The following is a 15,722-nucleotide window of genomic DNA, read 5'->3' on the forward strand; positions in this document are numbered from 1 at the left end:
TGCCATGACAACACCACTTCGATCCTCCAAACATGGATATATTCATTTGCACAAGTGTGATTGAGAATAATTAGAGCGAGATTCCCCGAGCCGGGGAGTCGCAGCCGCGCCCGGCTCCGGCAGCAGAGCCCAAGTTTCAAGGGAAGCAGCCTCAAATTTAAATGTAAAAAAGAAAAAAAAAAAAAAACCCCCGACAACACTCTTTAGAGCCGCGTGACCTAATTCATTATAAAGGATGTCAGTTAGCAAACCTCTTAAATAAAACATTAAGCTAGAGGTAATTTGAAGCCTTGTGGATTTTGTTTTACTCAATTATTTTCTAATGCTCCGGCTTCAAGAATAAATATGCGGAAATCAAAAAAAGGGAAAAAAAAAAAAAAGGAGGAATACTGAGGGTTTCATTTAATTCTTGTTTTTCAAAAGAAATGAAGACATTCATACTAAACCAAAATACCCTCGACCAAGCCAGATTTTTAATTAAAACTTTTATGTCCTACAAGATTCTTCAAGGTTATAGTATCTGCTCCCACATCATGAGGTGGCATCACACTCAGAGAAGGGCAAGCCCATAATTCACATTAAAATAACCTGTGCTATGCATTGGTATAACTTATATCCAAGACATAAACCCACAAATTAAACCAGGTGTGAATCCTACTTTTTTCCCTTCCCCATAATTTCCATAACCAGCTGTAATTTTCTCTCTGTTGGGAAGAGTTTCCCTCCAGCAGACACAGAAGCAGCAGCAGATCACGCTGGCCTCTGCTCTGGTTTTATTAATGACTGATGGTGAGAACATGGTTATAGTGAGGCAGGTAGGAATAGAAAACCTGTAGAGCAGTAAAGAATAAAAGCCACTGTGGATATGAACAGTCTGAAATGAGGTTAACTGGGAAAAGGGGGAAAACAAAGGGAATCACAGAATCCCAGAATGGTTTGGGTTGGAAGGGACCTTAAAGCTCAGCTTGTTCTCCACTCCCTGCCATGGGCAGGGACACCTTCCACTAGCCCAGGTTGCTCCAAGCCCTGTCCAGCCTGGCCTTGATAATCAGCACTGCAAATGCTCTTCTAAGAAATACCATAAAACCCCAAGAAACACAGTCAAAAGAAGGCATCCTTGGGAGAAAAAAACCCACAAAAGTTTACAGCTAAATATTTGTATTTGGCAGCATCACCCTTTTCAAGGGGGCACCAGAAGGAGATCTGCACAAATGTGTCTATCACTGCTCCACCAGCAAGTCTGCGCTACCAAACATTCCAGAAACAAAGAAACCCAGGAGATGAAAAGATTCCTTTCCGCCACCCTGTTTAGAATAAAACACCTCCCTGCTTTGATTCATCCTTCCACACAATCTTTGAAAAGAAAATAAAAAGTCACCCTTTCCCAGTAATTCATCCATGGGTTCCACGCTCAAGCAGCAGCTCCCTTGGGGAGTGAGGTTGACCCCGGGAGATGCCCAGGGAAGCACAGGGCAGAGCCAACTCATGGAATGCCTCAACTGCTCTGATTATCACACCCCAACCACACCCCGGGGCCACTTTCGGGGTGTTAAAAAGTTCCCTTGTGTCACCCAGAAAAGGTATTTGGTGTTGGTAGAAGGTGTGAAGGGTGGAACTCACGGGGTACATCACACCCAACCCCGCTCGCACCGAGGGCTCCTTTTCAAGGCAGAAAACTCCGGATAAATCCACTTCTCTGCAGCAGGGAATAAACAAGGATTAGTATTCACCCGTTCATAACAGGGAAACCCTGCAGCTAGAGGTGGAGTCACTCAGTGCTGGAACATCCAGCCTAAGTTGCTTGACGAATGCTAACTACAACTTCCAGCTTATTTATCTAATTTGGGTTGATTTTTAAATATTGAGTTATCTAACCAGACACAAGAAAAGGAGCCTGAAAACTTCCCATCTTAGGCAGAACTCTGCCTGCCATTTTATAATGCTGTAATTCAATCTACATGTCTGAATATTACTGACTTTTCTCAATCAAATTTGTATTGAGAAATGCCTTAAAAAAATTCAGGACAAATGGAACATTTTTATAAATTGGTGTTAAGTGCCTGGAAAACGGGGTTCTACAGCAAATGAGCCTTTCCAAATCTGACTGCAATGCACAGCCTGCAAATATTTTAGTCATTTACAATATTTATTAGGGTCTATTTTTGTCAATCAATCCATAACAACAGCAGAACAGCCAAAACCTCTAAAACAACCCGCTCGATTTTAGGAGAGTCTGGTTTCTGTGTGAGAAATGGGGCAGCTCTGAACTGATACAACCCGTTTGCAGCACACACAAAAAATATATGGAGGAGGGATGAAGTCAGTGGTAAAATCCTCAATGACTTCAGCCAGGCCAGGATTACCTCCAGGAACATGCTGATGCTTGGAGAAATGCAAGGAAGATGCCAAGGCTGGAGAAAGGGAAGCTCAGGTAAGACCTTCTTGCTTCACCTGAAAGGATGTTGTAGAGAGGTGGGATCGGCCTCTTCTCCCAGGTAACACCAGGATAAGAGGAAACGGCCTCGTGCTGTGCCAGGAGAAGTTCAGGTTGGACATCAGGAGGAATTTCTTGCTAGAAAGGGTGGTCAGGCATTGGAAGGGGCTGCCCAGGGAGGTGGTGGAGTCCCCTCCCTGGGGAGGAGAGTCATTCCTGTCCAAGGAAGGACTGGACATGGCACTCAGTGCTCTGGGCTGGGGGACAAGGTGGGGATGGGGTACAGGGTGGACTCGATCTTAGAGGTCTTTTCCAACTTCAGTGATTCTGGGATTCTGGAAGGCTGGGAGGCCTCAGGGCAGGACCACCCATCCCACCACTGGTGTTCGTGGTCCAGCCTCCCATCACTCACAGTGCCCCTCATTCAGGATGGTCTCACTGGTACCAGCGACACAGAGGCTGAACAGAGCCATAAATGGGTAATATTGCACATCTGGGCAGTCTGACCTGTAAGGTGGATCTCGGCCTGGTACCCCCAGGGCACTGCTCAGGGTGAGGGTGATGCTGTGCACCCCAAACCCACGGAATACGAAACACCACCAAATAATTCCAGAGTGAGGAACAGCTGAGAACCATCAGAGCCCGTAATCAGTGTCAGGACGGATCTGAAACACTGATCTAAGCACAAAACACCTCCCTGTCTATTCCTGAACCCATGAGGTACAATACACTCCCCCCAACCCCAGCCCTCATTTTAAAATTCAGCCTTTATCAGCTTGAGTTGAGCAAATCCAGTGGAAAGGCAGAAACGGATTGTGCTAGTAAGCAGAAAAACTGTTACATCTTCTGAATGTAATTTTGCCAAAAGCCTCTGCACAATTTTTTTTGTCACGCTTTGCATTATGAAGGAAATTTCTTTTTAGAAGAACAGGAGAATGATTTGCATAATATTCTTTGCAAGTTAATATCAGCCTCTGATAATGATCTCTGCATAATGCAAAAACGTTTGAGAAGACTGTTACAACACTAAGTAATCATATTTTAAATTATGTTTCCCTTTATAGAAAGGTGTTGCAAAAACACACAGACATGAAATCTGTCTGTTGAAGTCCCAAGAACCACCTGACCATCTTCCCACTATTCTACTGTTACAGATTGCAACACTGCCTTTCAAAATCTTACAAAACAAATTACACTGCAACAGTCTGGCTTCACAGAAGGCAGAGCTTTTTCCTGTGCTGCTGCTCCAGCACATTACATTTCACAAGAGCCTCTGATGTACTGCACGAGTTAAGCAAGGACCTGAAAATTAAGCTGTAACACAATCAGATGCACCGCAGCAATTAAGGCGGGTTCTCTGCTCACACCAGCACCGAGGGGAGGTGGCAGCACCAGGGCATGGCCTACCTGCCACCAGGGACTGGGGACACTGGTTTGGCTGGGTTATTACTGCTTTGGCCCAGTTGGCTGCAGAGCCACTGGGGATCACGGCTGTGACGCCGCTGCCACATCCCACCGTGAGAGGTGTCCCCTGGGGCAGGCAGCGATCTTCCCGAAATCTCCGTGTCTGATGCAGCCACAAGATCTCCACCAACACCATCGTTCATGGCTAATTAGGTCAGGAACTAAACATAAAAGCAGAGGTCCAGGAGGAAGCCATTTATACAAGTATGCCGGGCAACATCCTAATAGATGTGGGCACCAACGATTTCCCTCAACCCATCTGCAGCGGGGGATGTGGGTGGGAAGCTAATGCACTTGGATATTAAATACTTAATATGTCACTAAGACTAAACAACCACAACCAAGTGGTTTAAACCTGAGTTAACCTTCCCTGAACTACAAGGGAGAGGTTCCAGGGACAGCCCTCGCACGAGGCGATAAAATACAGGAGTCGTACGAGAGGCGAAGAAACTCTCAGATCAATCCATTGCCTCAGGTTTGGAGGGAAGCGTGAAGCAGGATCCACGGTGTAGGCTGTGCTCCCAAGAGCATTGCCTTGCAGTGCCAACACCAGGATGTGCCCCAGAGAGAGCCAGTGCCCGCAGCCTCTGCCCATGGACCACATGCAGAAAGTACGTATAGTCCAGCCAGTGCTACCCACGCCTGTGACACACACAACAGGGCATCATTCAGCCTGGAGGGTGGGTGGTTCTTCTCCCACCTACAAAACGAAGACTAAAATTCAAATATCAGATCTGTGCAGTCAGGGCAAGGAGAAAACAGCCTCTCAGATGTCAGCTCAACTGCTGTCCTTGGTGTGAAACCACCACAGGGATCATTCCCCTCGTCAACAAGTTTTAGGAACTTGCAGAGTTTGTCCAACCACATCCAGCAACAGGCAGGAGAACAACAGGGAAAGTTCTCAGACCACAGACCAGCTACAAAGCATTTCAGGGAGCATTTCTGCAGACACTCATCCCTTGGTGGCTTGGCTGTCACAGTGTCATTAGCCCACGAACACGCTCAGATGTTTCTGCAGGGTCTCCACACAGCAACTGTGCCAACAGATGCTCTGGCACTGTGGGTACAAACCCTCCATCCCCACCCTGGCAGACAGTGTGGCAGTGTGTTGTCAGGTCCCAGAACACCCCACCTGGAAGAAGGTTAATCCTCCAACAATCCTCCACCCCATCCCATCCTCTCCTTTCCGTACCTTTTAACGAGCGTCCAGCAGTTCCACACCTCACTCCAGCCTCCCTCCAACGGGTTTGCCAGCGAATCTCTCCCTTCCTTCCCCCAGACTGACACATCCATCCACACCGGTACCACCAGACTCAATTCCTAAGCTCCAAATCCACCATCACCTGGATGCCAAGAGGGAAACCTTCTCTGAAGTGCCAGCGAACACCGGCAGCCGTCGGCACGTGCGCTCCGGAGATCACGAGGGTGTGGGAACCGCCTCGGGAACCGCCTGAACCAAATACTTCTGTTGCTAATGCTGCACATCACGCTTTACATGACATTCCTGAGGCACACAGGAGGCCAGGAGCAGGCTGGAGGCTGGGGAGGGGACAGACTGTGGGACACCCAAACCATTCCAACAGCACTTATCCGTGATGCACGGCCAAGGGAGGCTGCAGGAGCACGGCTGGGCTGGCACTTGGCATTGACTTGTGTTGCTTTGTAAATATGTTGCAATTGAACTGCACAGAAAGTGCCTGAAGAATTCTGGGGGGGAAATACCAGTTTGAAGGTCCAAGGGCTGCATTTCCCTTTCCAGGTGGAAAAAGAACATACAAATCATGACTTTCACTTTATAGAACCTTACAAGAGAGCAGTAAAGGCCACTGGAATATTTTTGCTGTTTAAAATCGCTTGAAAATCAACACGATGCACTGTGGACATCACCCGTGGACACACGTACATGGAGTGGTCCTCTGTATTTTGATGGTGGTCAAGTAAAAAAAAAAATTAAGCTTTGTGGTGGGGTGATGGCCTGGACCAGACATGCTCAGGCTTCAGGTTCACTTGGTTTCTCCACCCCTTCCAAGTCCCACTGCAAGAAGTTAAATCCTCCCTTCTGCATCATTTCTTGTGCCAAATCCAGATCAGTCAGCAAGTACTGCAGGATACACCTCTCCTAAGGCACTCACAAACAAGGCAACAGCCAGTCTGGGATCTTAAAGGGGAGGTAAATGAGGAAACTTCCTAAACTTGATTGTAGAAATACTCATGAAGATACCACAAGGCTCAGGTACGTCCAGCTGCTCTGCTGTGGCCACAGACTCCCAAGGGAATGCCCAGGTGCTTTCCCAAGCCTGGGAAGGGTCTTGAGCTGGGACTGTTGGACAGCCCAGGAAGAGGGATGGATACTCAAGATGCAGCCAATCCTGTGCTCCTCTCCAGGCTGGTCCTAGCTGGGGAGCAGAACAGGATGGGGCATTTCAGGTTCCCCCCCAAACTGGTTCATGAACCTTCAAGGACATGGGAGTAGAAATCCTAACACCACCACGTAAGGATATAAAAGTGCTGCAATCTGGAAGCAGAAGCACTGCCACCATCAGTAGATCTGAAAACCACCCAGAGTCAGATCCCTTGAGCTGGTGGCACAGGTTCTCCAGCCCTCACTGCCTGACCCCACAGCAAACCAGCCTTGGGCTCAGTGCTCACACTGCCAGACCAAAGCACTACAAGCACATTGGGCTCAATCTACATTTTTACAGTCGCACAGGGACAAACACCACCAAAAAACAAAACCCTCAGAAAACCAAACAACCTAACAGCTGCCTGAAAAACCAGTTATTAGATTGCTTGCAATGAGTTGGAATGAAATTCCCACAGATTTTATTGGACTACTCAGATATTGATTCTGGTGTGCTCGGTCTGCAGCACAGAAATGCACCTTGCTAGAAATCCCACCTGTGTGTCGGGCCACAAACATGCACTGGGAATGTCTAGGGTTGCTTTTTCTTGCTCCCTCTCCCTTGGCCTACAACTGCCACTGCACATCAATAAAATAAGCCAGGAATTCCAGACAGTAGTTCCTTTGTTCCCTGCCTGCATGACTGCCACCACCCAGAGAGATGGAAGAGCAGGGGGAGCTCACGCAGGAAAAGGAGAGTGTGACACCCACCAGAGCTCCCACCTCCATCCTGGTGGTCATCACCTGCCTGCACCTCTGAGGGCTTCTGGACCAGACCTCCAGGTAACCCTCAGGAGCCTGTCAGCCTTCCTGCTCCCAGGAATTCTCTCCTTGTACAGGATCCCCGTGGGACTGTAGCATGGGAAGGCAGAGACAGGTCAAACACACAGAGATATTGTTGCTCTGGTGGGTTGGTTTCCTTTCCCTTCCCAAAGGCAGTTTAACTTGAGTGGCATAAACACTGCTGGTTTCACCCAAAGGCACAAACCACTCCCCTGTGCCAAAACACATCCCCAGTTCATCCAACTGCATGAGCTGGGACATGGATGGGTCACACTCAGGGCAGGGTCTCCCCCACTCCTGCCATTATTTGAAGATTCTGGATCCTCACCCCAAATTCTCTCAGGTTATAAATCCATGTGATGCCTTGACACAAAACAACAACACTATAAATTATTTTTTTACCCACATAAAAAGGGAATAAAACAATTAAACCCCAGGCTCTGGTGTATGCAAAGAGCTATTCCATGGCTCCAAGAAAGCACTTCCATCTCCCCGGCCGTCCAACACCCGCGTCCCTGTGATGCGGTGCCAGCAGCACGCTCTGTGCTTCATGGCTCACTTCACAAGGCATGAACCCAGCCCCCAAAGACTGCCAGCGTGTTCTCCCGAGCCCTGCAGATGTTTCAGCTCCAGTGGGCTTCCCAGTCAGCCCACCAGCATCCCTCCCTGCTCCCCTGCCTGCGTGGTAATACACGGAGCGATGGCAGAGCGAGCGGGGAGGAGAGCGGAGCGGCTGGGAGACGACAGCTCTCCAGCTTCCACAGTGCTCTTTGGTTTTTTTTCTTTATAAAAAAAAAAATAAATAAATAAAAATTCATGCTTGCAGCATAAACATGAGCTGGGCTGGTACTCCACTCCTCCCTCAGCGGGATGTTCTCATCCTTCAACTTCCAGCTCATCCACTCCCGAGGCGCATCCCTGCCCGGACAGCAGCACACCCACCCTCCCAACAACTCCAAACCCCGTCCCCATGCTGGGAAGGACAGTTGTGTTCTTCACTAAAGGACCTGCCCTTCCCAATTTATCCAGCATCCCACAGGAGGTGCAGGAGATGTGAAGTTCTTGGACAGCAGAGGCAAAGCTCTGGAGAAGGTGCCCAGGAGTGAGTCTAAGCCTCAGACTGACCAGCACAGAGTGTTCTGGATGGGCTGGAGCCTTGGAGCAGCCAAGCACAGCCCATGGCCTTGCTGGAGCTGTGGCACGGATCCTGGGAGCTGTCTGATGAGTCAAGAAGTCCCGTTGTTGGATTCACTACACAGCCTGGGAATTAGTCAATCCTCCTCTTTCGCCTGGGGAGGGGGGGCTGGCCCTCACCCAAATATTGTGTAAGCTGAAAAAGAGCTACTTAAAAAAAAAAAAAAACCAACCCAAAACAGATAAAATGTAGAAATACTATTCTGGAGGAACGGGGGAAAGCTGAAGCCATAACAGCAAACGATTATTTGCTGTTCTCCCATTCCCTTCCTCCGAGAGCCTTAAAAAGGCTTCGCACCATCCGGCTCCGGCCCTGCTCACGTTACACTGGGATCAACCAAAGCGGAGCCTGGTGCTCGTGTCCTGCCCAAGGTCACGGTGACAGCCAGCTGCCAAGGAGCCCAGCACTTCCCAGAGCTCTGCCCCAGCCTCCAACACCAGCATTCCCAGCTTCCCAGGCAAGACTTGCCCGGTGGGGAGAACACAGGACTCGGGAGCGACGGAACCGTGGGGCTGGTTTATATCAGATTCATTTCCATGGACACCATGCAGAAAGCTAAGGCAACCTTCCCAACTTCCACTTTTTTCCCAAGGCTTTTCTCTTGCCCTCCTTTTCTTCCCCCCAGTTCTTAAAAATCCAATTATAGCACGACTCTCTCAGCAGGGGTCAGTGTGGAATAAGAATCGCCCGAGTTAATGGACATGAGACCAAGAAAGATTAATGCCTAAATGGTTTCAAAAGTTGTATGATGCCGATTTCATTAACATTTTAATTGTAATGTATCTTTTTAATCTTCTTTCACACTAATGGTTTTATATGCTTCAAAAAAGAAAAAAACTGCTGACAACAAAAATATCAACATACCAAAATTAACAGACGGAACTGAGAGCTGTAATGGGAACTGAATGCAATGCAGAAAACCATGTTAATGATGCATTAAGAGTAGAAACCGTGCTCAGACAAGAGTCAAAAATTCAGTGCTACACTTGCATGCCCCCTTTTTGTCTTCCCCAGGTGTCTTTCAGCAGGGTCGTGCTGAGGCAATAACCCCAGCAGCATTACCAAATGCTTCAATTTGTCCCAAAAAAGGGTGCTCTAAACCTGGAAACTAATCTAATTTAACCAGGATGATACAGAGGAGCAGCAGATTCAGAGGAGGTGGCTGCCGCTGTCCATCACCCCTGTACAGCACCACCGTGGGCTCAGGTGGAACCACAGCAGAGTCCACAGATGGGAGAGACGCTGCCGCCACCGCCGCGCAAAATTTTATTTTACTTAATTAGAAGACGATTAAACCTAAGCAATAATGTTTCATTAAGCATGGGCATGTATTGATGGCGTGAGCACGGATAAACGGAGGGAGGCGCAGAAGGAGAGGATAATTGCAGAGCAGACAAATGAAGTTTCAGACAAGTTTTGTTTGTAGAAAAGAGGGAGTGATGCAGCCGCCGGCACCTGCCCGTGGGGCTGGGCTGCAGCTCCAGGGCTGATCCAAAAAGCACAGTGTTTTCCCTCACAGTCCATCAGAATTTGTTAGAAGGGACAAGATCCGGTCAGAGGGATACAGACCCTCCATATGACCATTAGCAAATCATCAACTTTACATCTGCAGTGGGAATGTGATTCCAACCACAACACAACCACCAAATCCTGCTCGGGTTTAGTCCTTTAGGGTCGCTGCAGCTGGTGCAGTGCACAGACAGGTTTCCAGTGAAGGGGCATCTATGGAGAGGGGTTACCCCGTTTGTGGGAATTTCATTCCCACAGGATCTCAGCCATGAGCTTTGCACCCAAGAGAAGCACCTCTCCCAGGAGGGATCCACGGTGCTCCAGGTCAGCCAGGCGCATCCTATCCCACTGGAAGTCTCCCACCAGTGCTATCCAGGCCTCTTCCCTTGGAAACCAAGTCATTTTAACCACCTTCAAGTGTATAAATCCTCGCTCCCCATCTCCTTTGGGCACTGCCTTCTGCATGGCACACCTTGAAACACCAACCCTTTATTTATACACCTGCACCTTACACCTCTGTGCAGCACAATGCCACCAGAGCTCTGAGCACCGAAACACTGCCACTCCTCTGCCATGTCATCACCAAAACAGCACCTCCCAGAACACCCCTGCAGGGAACGATGCTCCCTCCAAACCCAATCCCCGTTTTCCCAATGCTTCGTATAATCGGAGCGTAAATGTTTGTCCTATGACAGGGAGAACTGGCTTGTAAAACATGTCCCCCCACACAATATATATAAATATATATCTCCAAGGCTGCCATATGCTTCCCCAGTGGATACCACGACAGGAACGGGCGTGTGGAGCGGAGCCAGCGCTGGCACCCGAACACAGGGCCCACCACGGCTCTGCCACCGAGCCCACGAGCCCGAGGAAGCACAACCTCCACCCCCACTTAACTTGCAATTCTCTGCACATGCCACTGTGCTGCTGAAACTCGCCCCCCCCCCACCCCAGACACCCAGGGATGAAAAACATCTGGCTCCTCTCCCCCAATCGATACACCCAGAAGAGCCCTGACTGCTACAAACGAGGAGAGCAGGAATTCTCTTCTGCTGTTTTAACGAATGATTAATAGATCCTGATATTGGCTTTACGGCCGCGGGGATGACACCGGGAGGTGAAGTGTTTAATCTCATCCCAGTGACTATATATGGTCACTGTGATGGAGTCACCTCCCTCCCCTCACGCTCCGCTGCCCTTCGCTCCTGGCACTGGGCTCTGCAGCAAAACTGGCAGGGCTCGGGCACGGCGCTGGTGCGCCAGAAGTCAGCAGACTCCCCACGTTCCTCTGCTCTCTCTCCCCCTTTCCCAATTTTTTCCGGCTTCTAAAAACCTTAAACTGGGAGGAGAACACGAAGAACGCACAAATACTCTCAGCAAAAAAAAAAAAAAAACAAACCCTAAAACATTTTTAAGAGTGTTTTACAGAGAATTGTTGCATTGAGGGAAAAAAAGCCCCCAACAAACCTGTCAAGTTACTTATGCTTAAATGTATAGTTCATAATCACTTAGAAGGTTGGGGGTTTTTTTTAAATAAAATCAATCTTTTGGTGAGAAGTGTATCAATTTATTCAGCCCACAGAGGCTGGTTTGTTAGGGGAGGGTAGTTTGTGGCTGCTGAGGCAGGAGCAGCAATTCCTGCCATCCCCCCCCCCAATCCACCCACCTAGGGGAAAAAAAAAATGCACTGAACTATTTGTCTTCATAGGAAATCTAACACACAAAAATGTACTTGACAGGCAAAATTCTTTTAAAAGTCCGACGTGAGGACCTCTGCAAAGCCCGAGGCCAAACTGCGCCGGCTGCGAGCAGCCCCGGGAACACACACAGCACAAAACCTGTGCCAAGGGCTATTTATCTTCATTTTATCCCATTGAGCCCTGAGCTTTCGGGGGGTCTCGGTCACCGTAACAAATAATTGCTCCCGACACCATTGTCCCAACACCTCGTGCACGGGCTGCCAACACCAGCATCCCCCTCGTCCCTCCCGGGGCAACCTCTGCCCAAACCTGGGGATGAGGGGGAGTGGGGGAACCTTCACCAGGCTGAGCCCCCCAGCAGGGAAAAGGAGGAAGCAGCTCCACAGGCTCCTTCCATCATCTACATGGCAGGCTCTGTCCCAGCAGCCCGATTTTTATTACCTCCGTCCCCATTTAGGAGCAGCCACATGACAAACCCGAGTGCAATCCTGCCCGGGGAGCTCGCCTGGGATTGCCTCTCCCTCCCTGGGATCACAGCATTTTAGCAAGTTTTCCCCTTAGCAGCAGAATTTGCGGGTACAAAGAATGCGAGATTTAATTTTTTTTTTTTTTTAAATTCCTGCGCTGCCTCCAAACATTCGCTTGAAAACAAGTTGGACTTAAAAAAAAACAAACAAAAAAAAAACCCACCCAAAAAAAAAAACCCCAACAAAAAATAAACCGCTAATGAATCACAGTTCCTAGCAAATGAGCAATTGCAGTTGACACAATGAATTATGCCTGAAGCAAGCTGGGAAACATATTTTGCAAATGATCTCATCCACAGGCAAACCTGGCATGACACTTGATTTGCTAAAAAAGACACAAAGCCTGTCAAAATTCCTGTCACTTCACAAATAAAGTCAGGTAGAGAAAACCAACAGCCTCACCCTCTTTTAAGCATGCTTCACCTATTTCTCAATTGCTTTACAGGCTTGATTTAATAATTAAAAAAAAAACCCCACACCACCCTCCTGTAGGTGTGCCCATCCCAGTGGGTGCTGAGGGCTATTGGATCCGCTGCCACTTCCCTGGATGAGGAATAAATGGGCTGGGAAGCTGCTCTTTGGATGCCAAACACAGGCTCAGCTCGATTTGAAGCCTAATTGCAGCAAGATCTGATGCTCGCTCTGGCCATTAGGTATGGCAGGGATCTCACAATTCCCTTTAATTTCCTCCAGCTGAATGCCTGGGTTTTATTTCTTACATCGCATTCAAGTAAACTCAAAGAAAGGTAGGAAAAGGGGGGGGGGGAAGCCATTAAAGTGCAGCCCCCCTGCTCCTCAGCATCCCTGGAGCTCTCTGGGAGCAGTTCCCTTGGGCCCAGCACATCCCACCCTATTTCCCCACCTGAAAAGCTGCTGGCTCAGAAAATCTGGAAAAATTCAAACCCATGGCTGAACCCTCCCTTCTAACCCCATTTTGTCAGGCTTGAGTATTTTTAAACACAGAGCAAAGCAGGAGCTGAGTCCCAGCACCCTTTCACAGGTTGTTCCGTGCTGTCTGTCCCCAATCCATGTCACCCCAGTGCCAAGCTCAGCCCTGGTGTGTCACCAGGGCCAGCACATCCCGCCGAGCCCGGCATGAGCCCTCCAGAAGGCCTGGCAGGGCCAAGGGCCTTTGAGAACAAGACAGCCTGAAATAAATATTTCCATTCCAAGGTGAGCTGGTTTGTGTCCCTGGCTGGGAAAGCACAGGCCAGTCTGGAGGTTTCTCCCAAGCCAGCCCAGAGCTCACTGCATGGATCAGGCTCTGGTAGAAGGTTTCTTGGCTCTTCTTCCCCCGGTGCCGACCGGCAACGCCACAAACGGCCTCGCGCCTCCCGACACTCCAGCTGGGATTGGAGCCAAAGCCCAGGCCAGAAGGGACTCACCTGGATGCTCCAGGCAGGATCAAGTTCAAGGAGAGGGGATTTTTTTCTTCCCTGGACTTACCAGCAGTGAGGATGCTCTGTGTCTCCTGGACCTGTCACTGGTACCTGCTGAGAGGAAGCAAAATCCACCCTCCTGCCCCAAATCCCAGCAGACTCCCTCAGGAAAGCACAGAGTCATGGCTGGGGAAAGGAAAAGGCTTTTATATTGCCAGAGGGCTCCAAAAATATCACTTCCAAAGTGATCCGGCATCAACGCATGTACCTTAGCTAATGGCATCCATCTGCTAAAACAAGGGGGGCTCTGGGGAAAGTTTGGGCAGCCCTGAACAACAATTTGGGGAATTCTGCAAAGCCACAGCCCAGCCAACACAGCAAGGGTCCCAGTGGGACCCCTCCAATGCTGCAGAGACCCCCCCCCGCTCCTGCCCTTATGCCTGCATTTACCCCACTCTCTGTATTTCCAGCTGCCTTGGGAGGGTTTTTTGACAAATTTTAAGTTCCAGAAATCCATCCCCACCCTCCAGTGTCCCAATGCGACACCTTTTCCCCCATGAAGCCTTAATTAAAAGGCCTCTGCAGGAGGAAAAAACCCAAAACATAGCAGTTACAACCACAGAAGGACATTTATTCTCCGGAGGAGAAGAAGAACCCTAATCATTTCATATTTGCCCCTTACTTCAAATCCAGCTACTATCACCTCCATTATCCACACCTTGGAGTCACAGACTTAATATCCTCAGCAACTCAGCTCATAAGGAACAGCTCAGCTTTATTCTTTTTGGTGAAAAACTTATATAATTTCAGAGCAGGCTGTGAATCAGGCAGGAAATTCGGGCTTAGCCGTGCCGGGAGGCTGCAGTTTGGAGCAGGACTGGGTCTCCCAGGGACCCCACTCCCAGAGTCTCCCCAGCTCTCCCCATGGAGAAGCAGCAATTTTCCCGGTTTGTTTACCGATTCTAGCTTCTCCTGCTGTTTAATATTTCAGCTGGAGAAGGTGAGCCGGCACGCCAGCCCCTCAATTACCCAGGGCGAGAGGCAAACACTTGGCAGGCACAGAGCACATCAAGCTGCCCGCAACCTCGCAAATGCCTCCGGAAAGGAAGGAGGGGGGTGGAGGGGGGAGAGAAAAGGGAATATTCAAATTAATGACCCGGCGGGTAATGGAGGCTTGGTTGGAAGTGATCCTGCACTTTGCCATCGCGCGGGCCGGCGGGAGCAGCACGCGATGTACCGCTGGCGTTGGGTTTTCCTACGGCAGGGAAGATGTTTGGAGAAGTCCTTGAGCGCTGTAACTACAGCAGCTGCAGTGGGCAGGGGAGCGCCGGCGCTCCCCAGATCCAAACCCAGCTCTTTTATCCCAGTTTTTCCACCACGAAGCCCCTCGGGACAGAGGGGTCCCCGCGCTGGGATGGGGGGCACAGTCCATGGCGAGACCCCTATGAGCCCCCTCCAAGAGGGCACTTCCCTCCACCACGACTCGGGGATCCTCCCCCAACCCCCAATTCCAGCGTTCCTCCGCCTTTTCCTTTTTAATATCCCCCCTTTCCCAGCGTTTTCCTCCCCGCGGGAGCGAAAAGTCCGCATTTATCCCTGATCCCGACCTTCAGCCCCGCAGCCCCTCCAAGGTTGGGGTGCGCGTGTGTCCAACAACCCCCCAGTTCCCACGTTGCTGCAGGACCGGCAGGAACTCCGCGACCCCCCCAAACCCCGCTCCCCACGCCGGGGGTGGGGGTGGGGGGGTGTCACCCCTTCCCCTCCCAACCCGCGCACCCCACGCACCCCGCGGTGTGACCGAGCCCCCCGGGGACCCCCGGAGGATGCGGGCGGAGGGCGCGATGCGCGCGTCCCCCCCCCTCGAGCCCCCCAAGCCCCCGAGCCCCCCCGGGCGGTCCGGGCGCTGCGGCGGCGCCGAGGGCTCGGTGCGGGGCCGGGGGTGCCCGGCCGGGGGTCCCCCCCCGAGCGCGGGGTCCCGTCGCGGCGCTCACCTGCGGGGCGCCGGCCCCCGAGGCTGCCCTGGGCCTGGCGCGGCGGGGCCGGGCGGCGGCAGGAAGTGATTCCAGCCGCTCCTCACATGGACTTTCCCTGACCTCGCCCAGCAGCGCCGGCAGCCGCCGCACAGACCGGCCCGGCGGGACCGGCACCGGCAGCGGCTCCGCGCCAGGGCCGCCCCGGGGCGGGCGGGGGACGGGGCTCGGGGGGCGGCACCGGCCCCTCCGGGGGCACCGGCGGGAGGAGCCGCGGGGGGCGGGACCCCCGAACGCCCCCGGCCCCGCTCACCCCCACCCGGGGCCGCGGGAGGGGCGGGCACGGCCCGGGAACGG

General features: G+C 51.0%; 1 protein-coding gene across 1 annotated transcript in view; it reads right to left on the reverse strand.

Annotated features, from left to right (window-relative positions):
- Positions 1–15,475, reverse strand: part of NACC2 (NACC family member 2) — a 52,979-nt gene extending 37,504 nt beyond the window's left edge. Inside the window, exon 1 of the mRNA XM_032708277.1 lies at positions 15,387–15,475. The gene's annotated coding sequence lies outside the window, so the exon portion shown is untranslated. The remainder of the gene's footprint in view (positions 1–15,386) is intronic.
- Positions 15,476–15,722: the final 247 nt, after the last annotated feature.

Source organism: Chiroxiphia lanceolata, chromosome 21, assembly GCF_009829145.1.
Source record: "Chiroxiphia lanceolata isolate bChiLan1 chromosome 21, bChiLan1.pri, whole genome shotgun sequence".
Classification (NCBI taxonomy): Eukaryota; Metazoa; Chordata; class Aves; order Passeriformes; family Pipridae; genus Chiroxiphia; species Chiroxiphia lanceolata.